Consider the following 7,500-nt stretch of genomic DNA (forward strand, 5'->3'; position numbering starts at 1 on the left):
TGCGTCAGAAATCATTTCTGACAGCCAGGGGCGCTACATTATAGTAGTAGGTCATCTTTTCCACACCCCTGTGGTATTAGTTAGTGTGTATGCCCCTAACTGGGATGACCCAGACTTTTTCAAAAATATATTGACACTAATACCTAACTTGAACACACATCGTTTAGTGTTTGGTGGGGATATGAACTGTGTATTAGATACCACCCTGGACCGTTCAAATCCCAAAATTGCGCCAACATCAAGGATGTCCAGAGAATTATCCAATATGATGTCTAACTTGGGATGTGCTGACCCATGGAGATTTTTCAATCCTAGTAAAAAAGAATTTTCCTGCTTTTCACATGTGCACCAGTCCTATTCTCGAATAGACTATTTTTTCATAGATAAAAGCCTTCTCTCTGCTGTAAAAAAGATAGACTATTCTGCTATTGTTGAATCGGATCATGCACCTCTCATTCTTGAAATTAACTTTGCACTCAATTATTCTATTAAGCCAACTTGGAAATTGAATACATTATTACTTTCTGATGAAAACTTTTGTAAATATATATCAAAAGTAATAGATGACTTTCTATTAACCAACCAGACAGATTCGATATCCCCAGCATTATTGTGGGAAACCTTAAAGGCTGTTCTCAGAGGACACATCATATCATTTATGGCGTCAAGAAATAAACTGCGAAAACAAACACAAGAAACACTAATTAACAATATTTTGAAAATTGATCAGCAGTACTCTGTGACACCAACTCCAGAATTGTACAAAGAGAGGTTAAACTTGAAAACGCAATACGAGCTTTTATCTACAGAGAAGACAGAGCAAAACTTGCTACGGTCACGTGCGTTCTTTTATGAACATGGGGAGAAGGCAGGGCGCCTCCTGGCTCACCAGTTAAAGTGTAAGCTTGCATCTAAGCTTATTCCAACAATTAGAAATACTCAAAAGGAGCTGACAATAAACCCACAAGAAATTAACGACACATTTAGAGATTATTATTTAAAACTATACTCGTCAGAATTCCCCCAAGATATTTCTCATATGACAGAGTTTTTAGAAAGTCTTGACATCCCGTCAGTGTCACAAAATGATAAGGACATTTTGGAAAAACCTCTTGAAGCACAGGAAATAGAAAGCGCAATAAAGGGTATGCAAAGTGGGAAAACTCCTGGGCCGGACGGCTTTCCAGTAGAGTTTTATAAAAAATTTGTCTCACAACTAACACCTCTACTGCTGAATATGTTTAATTATTCTTTTGAACAGTCATGCCTGCCACAGAGCCTCACAGAAGCTCTTATAACAGTGTTGTTGAAGCCAGGCAAAGACGCATCGGACTGCGGCTCTTATAGGCCCATATCTTTATTGAACGTGGATGTCAAGATACTTTCAAAACTTTTAGCTGCCAGGATAAACAGTGTTATATCTGATATAATATCAGTGGACCAGACAGGCTTTGTTAGAGGCCGTCACTCTTTTGTTAATATTCGCAAGCTCTTACATGTTGTGCACTCTTCTGCATCTGGGGACACTCCAGAGGTGGTGCTGTCCCTAGATGCAGAGAAGGCGTTTGATAGAGTGGAATGGGGATATTTGTTTTCTGTATTAGAAAGGTTCGGATTTGGTCCAAAATTCATTTCATGGATTCAATTATTGTACTCCTCTCCAAAAGCTGCAGTAATTACAAATACAGTGCGGTCTAAATATTTCCCTTTATGTAGAGGAACACGCCAAGGCTGCCCTCTCAGCCCATTATTGTTCATTATAGCAATAGAACCCCTGGCAATAATGCTAAGAACTACACAATCCATACAGGGGATAAATAGAATGGGGGTGGACTTTAAAATCTCTCTGTATGCAGACGATCTTTTAATTTATTTAACTGACCCTATTACATGCACACCAATAATTTTGAACGTTTTAAATGACTTCAGTGGCTTCTCTGGATATAAAATAAATTACTCAAAAAGCATATGCTTCCCTATAAATGACAAGGCATTAAAGATCCAGGAGACAGACCTGCCCTTTTGTTTGTCCAAAACAGGATTTAAGTATCTAGGCATAAACGTGACCCCTTCTTTTTCTGAGTTATTTGAGGCCAACTTCTCTCCCATATTTGAGAAACTGAAGCTTGACCTCCAACGCTGGAACACTTTATATCTAACATTGGCAGGGAGAGTTAATTGTATAAAAATGAATGTGCTGCCTAGACTCTTGTATCTTTTTCAGAATTTACCCATTTTTCTCCCCAAGTCATTTTTTCGCTCAATAAATGGGCGGCTTTCTCACTTTTTATGGGGGGGCAAAACTTCTAGACTGCGTAGGACATTCCTGGAAAGACCAAGGCAGGAGGGTGGGCTAGCACTCCCAAACCTTTTAAGTTACTACTGGGCAGCAAATCTGCAAAAAAATGTCTATTGGTTCCAGACCCCTGGAACTGACTGGTGTAATGCCGAAGGAAAGAGTTGTAAACACTCATCACTTGCTGCTCTAGTTACCTCAAAACTCCCATTCTCTCCTACTTCCTTTTCCTCTAGTCCAGTAGTGACTTCTACATTGAGGATATGGACACAGTTTAGGCAGACAGTTAACCTGCCTGGGTTGTCCATACATAGCCCAATCTGTGATAATCATCTGTTTCCCCCTGCAAAATTAGATGATTCCTTTAGACAGTGGCAGCAACATGGCCTTATAACTTGCAAAGACTTTTTTATGAATAAAGTTTTTCCTAACTTCACTGATTTTGCAAATACGTTCTCCATCTCTAAAGCTAACTTCTTCCGATACCTTCAAATTCGTCATTTTATTCGATCTCTAATCCCATCATTCCCGCAAATACCCGAAAGGTCAGTCATTGATGATATACTTCATACTCCCCTGGCCTTTAGGGGCCAAATTTCCATTATATACAAGTATATCATGTCATCCCAAGAAACAACAATGAATACCATTAAAGCTAAATGGGTAGAAGAATTTGGCACTGATATATCTGACGCTGTCTGGGATAGGGCACAGAGTTGGGTGAATGGAACTTCTTCTTGTGCACGGTTGAACTTGATCCAGTTTAAAGTGCTCCATCGTATGCACTATAGTAAGGTGAAATTGGCCCAAATATACACTAATGTGGATGATATTTGCGATCGCTGTAGGATGGCCCGGGGAGATTTAACTCACATGTTTTGGGCATGTCCCAAGTTGGGACAGTTTTGGACATCAATATTTGAGATATTGAATGATGCCTTTGGCTTACGCTTGCAATCCAACCCTGTAACAGCTATATTTGGGGCACTGGGAGAGGATGTCATAATGCCCAACCGTAGAGAGAGTGTCATAGCTTTTGCAACTCTTATAGCCCGAAGAAGGATACTCATAGAATGGAAATCAACAGCCCCTCCTAAGGCATCAGTGTGGCTTTCAGATGTTATGATGTTCTTAAAGCTGGAAAAGATTAAATACTGTCTAAGGGGATCCTCTAGAAAATTCTACAAAACCTGGGACCCTCTGCTGACTTATTTCGATAGGCTTACTGTACTCCCTTCTGACTGACAGACAGCACAAGTTGAGTAGCAAAGACATGCAATTAGAATCCTGAACATTATAGTTTGTCCAAAGTAGACATTGGTTATTATCTTGTTATTATTATTATGATTATTTTTATTTATTTATTTTATTATTATTATTATTTATATTATTATTTATTTAGTTATTTTTGATTGTTAATGGTATTATTACTACATGTACATTACAATTCTATTCCATTATGTGGGTAATGTGTATATGTATATGTGTATGTGTATGTATATTTGTTTAACATTGGCATGAATGTTTGTGTGGGTGGGATGGGGGGAAAAAGTAGAGGGAATTCAGAATTGTACTATTCTTTATTCAATGTTAAGACTCCTTTTAAAACAATAAAAATACTTGACAAAAAAAAAAAGAATCATATACTGTAGAATCTACAGTGTAGATCTTTAAGTCCCCATCAGAATCATGTAGGTGTGGAAGTTCCCATCAGACTGCTATAGATGTTTATTATATGGCTCTTCACAGTCCTATAGTAGAACGCTCCATTGACTTGAATGGAATTTCCCAACGTTCTACGGTAAAATTAATTCATGTAATTGACACTGCAAATATATAATTACAGTTGTCAGTGGCAACGGGTTTTGTTCTTCTGATTAATAATAATAATAATAATAATAATGCATACGTTTTATATAGCGCTTTTCAGGGTACCCAAAGACGCTTGATGTCTATCATATCACTCCGAAAGTAGTCCGGTCACTTCTTGCAATGGAAATTTATCCAAAAGTGAAAGCAGATGGTTCATCAGTTGTGTTTCAAAGAATGTTTGATTCAAGTTCAGCAATTGTTGCAACTCTTTGTTTCTCAGCAAAAGCCAAAACAAAACAGTAACAAATAAATGTAAAGAGTAATATCATGTGGAGTTTAGCTGTATGATAAGCGGGATCATGCATGGAACACCGGTCATCATCTGTCAAATAAGTCCCTTCAGGGCGAAGCAAGACCAGTCCGGTTTGCCCTGTCGGGATTTATTTAATGACCGGCGTTCCATACATTATCCCTTACTTACATCCCCATCAGACTCATACAGATGTTTAAGTCCAAATAGACTCATATAGATGTTTAAGTCTCCATAGGCTTATATGGATGTGAGTGCCCGTCTCTCTAATCTCCTCTACCATGATGAGGAATCCATTTGGATGTAGCCAGCGGACTGAGCGGACCTCAGCTGCCCCCAGTCCAGTCCTGTGTGATTCTCCTGCCCTCACACCAACACCAGGCCAGCAGGCAATAGATGGGGCAATAGAACACTGGTGACGGAGGGACAAGTGGAGCCATGGACAGAGCCAGAGGATGAAGGAGCAGGAGAACATACTGAAGAGATAAATGAAGATGAATGTAGGGGTGATAGAACTCTGGGATAAGTGTAATGTAGGGGTAATAGAACTCTGAGATAAGTGTAATGTAGGGGCAATACAGTGCTGAATGTAGGGGTGATAGAACTCTGGGATAAGTGTAATGTAGGGGCAATACAGTGCTGAATGTAGGGGTGATACAACTCTGGGATAAGTGTAATGTAGGAGCAATACAGTGCTGAATGTATGGGTGATAGAACTCTGGGATAAGTGTAATGTAGGGGTAATAGAACTCTGAGATAAGTGTAATGTAGGGGCAATACAGTGCTGAATGTAGGGGTGATAGAACTCTGGGATAAGTGTAATGTAGGGGCAATACAGTACTGAATGTAGGGGTGATAAAACTCTGGGGTGAGTGTAATATAGGGGCAATAGGACTGTGATATAATGCAGGGCAATAGACCTCAGGGGAGCTGATGAAAGTTGGGGCAATCGGGGCTTGTATGTAAAATCACTCAAAACAGCTGCAGCTCCTGCTCCTCATTAACCTCCATTCATTAGACAGTCGTCTGTTGATGAACACTCCAGCACATGGGCCTACCTGGTGGCAGGACGCTGATGACACTAACCATGTGGATATGGTGGAGCGGCAATGACATCAGAGCCTAACAGTTGGCCATGGTTAGATTCCCGAACCCACTACTGCAAGTCTGTGGCACTGTGGCATCTGCTCAATAATACCAGTCAACTTTAATGGACCATTTTACACAGTATATTTTACTTTTATAAATATTTCTTGTTATATTCCCATGATCTATCAGAAATTGTAAAGTTACTGAGGCAGATTCTGAGAAGCCCACACAATTCTAATGGGATCAGTTGGCTAGTAATGTTACCTAGTGTTAGCACTCAGCTAGGTCACCTACTGTATCAAATAGTGAATATCTGACCCTGTACACCTTATACTTATAATCACAAACAAAATCCCAATGTTACAGTACATCTGATATTTCATTTAATGCTAGACCTTGAAAAAGCCTTGTTTTGCCAAGAGTATAGCCAAGATCTCAGTGTCTGTTCAGTTATACAGTATGGACTGATAAAGTTACATACAGATGTCTTTCCCAAGGTCCAAATAATCCTGAAAGTGATTTGTGATCACATTGATAAGAGTGTTTTGACTTCTTCTTGTACAATGATTAGATGAACCCAGATTGCTGTATGCACATACACATGTATGAGGTCTGCAGCCAGACCCATCTTGAAACATGAGGTGTGCGTGCGTATGTCTGTGTGTGTTTGTGTGGGGGGGTGCGTATGCATGTGTGTGTGTGTGTGTGTGTGTGTGTGTGTGTGTGTGTGTGTGTGTGTGCCCGCATGTTTGTGTGTGCGTACAGCAGCAAACAGATCCATGCCCCCCTCCCCTCACCGCCTGCCTGCTTGCTGCCAAATCAGTACCCCAATGCCCCCCATCTCGCCAACTTGCTGTCAAAGTAATTCTCCAATGCCACCCCCGCCACCGCCTCCACCACCACCACCACCACCTCGCCAGCTTGCTGCCAAAGCAATACCCCAATTGCCCCCCCCCCCCCCCCTGCATTCATTTGTAGCCCCCCCCCCATGCAGTCAGTGGGGAAGTTCTGCACAAGACCTGTCCTTTCAGCCAAGGCCCATGGCTTTGTGTGATCACAGGCGGTCTGCCGCAGACAGGGCAGCTGCCTTACGCAACCCCCTTACGTAAGAACGCTCCCCGCCAGGGCCTGTCTGCCATCAGTGCTCCACGGGCCTCCTGCCTGGTGGCAACAACTGCAGCATCCAGCACTGATTTCAACCTTTTAGAAAGCAGCGTTTGCTATGAGGAGCGTCATCTAGCACTGATTTCAACCTTTTAGAAAGCAGTGTTTGCTACTGCATGAAGAGCGTATTCTAGCGCTGATTTCAACCTTTTAGAAAACAGCAGTTGCTATGAAGAGAAGCATCTAGCACTGATTCCAGTTATATATATAGTATATACTGTATAGTTATATATACAGTAGTATAGTTTAAATACCTCTGTAGTGATTTTGTCTCTTAAACAGGTACTACCTTATTTAGTCCATTAGGGCACCCTTACTCAACCTTTACTTCACCGTAACCAAACCCTTCCTCCACCCTAACTATCTCCAGACATCCCAAGTCTCCCGGAAGTTCCGGGAGTCTCCCGCATATTAATAGTGACTCACTGATGCCCGCAAATTACTTAAAATCTCCCGGAATCTAGAGCGAGCGGGCAAGATCGCGGACACACGACACAGACTGTGCTCAAAACCGCGCACAGCATCTGTGTAGCGCGCACACGACAGAGAGGCAGAGCGAGAGACTGTTCATGTGTGTGATAGTGTGCGTGTGTGCCTCATGAAGCATCCTGATTGGCATGTTTCGGTAAGTCAACCAATCAATTTCCAGTGTGGGCGGGATTATATCTCTTCTCCCGAACCGTATCAATAGGTTTCATTTCAAGTGCATAATTATTCAGGCCGGCTAGTTGCCAGGGCTACATGAAAACAACAAACTCCTTAGACCTGTTTAAAGTTGCAATGGAATAAGAATAAAAGCCGTTTACATTAATAGTATAACTAGCCCATA

The 7,500-nt window shown here is 41.3% G+C and overlaps 1 protein-coding gene across 1 annotated transcript in view; it reads left to right on the forward strand.

Annotated features, from left to right (window-relative positions):
* Positions 1 to 7,500, forward strand: part of pex5la (peroxisomal biogenesis factor 5-like a) — a 113,507-nt gene that overhangs the window by 63,744 nt on the left and 42,263 nt on the right. The window lies entirely within an intron of this gene.

Source organism: Sardina pilchardus, chromosome 15 (assembly GCF_963854185.1).
Source record: "Sardina pilchardus chromosome 15, fSarPil1.1, whole genome shotgun sequence".
NCBI classification, from domain to species: Eukaryota; Metazoa; Chordata; class Actinopteri; order Clupeiformes; family Clupeidae; genus Sardina; species Sardina pilchardus.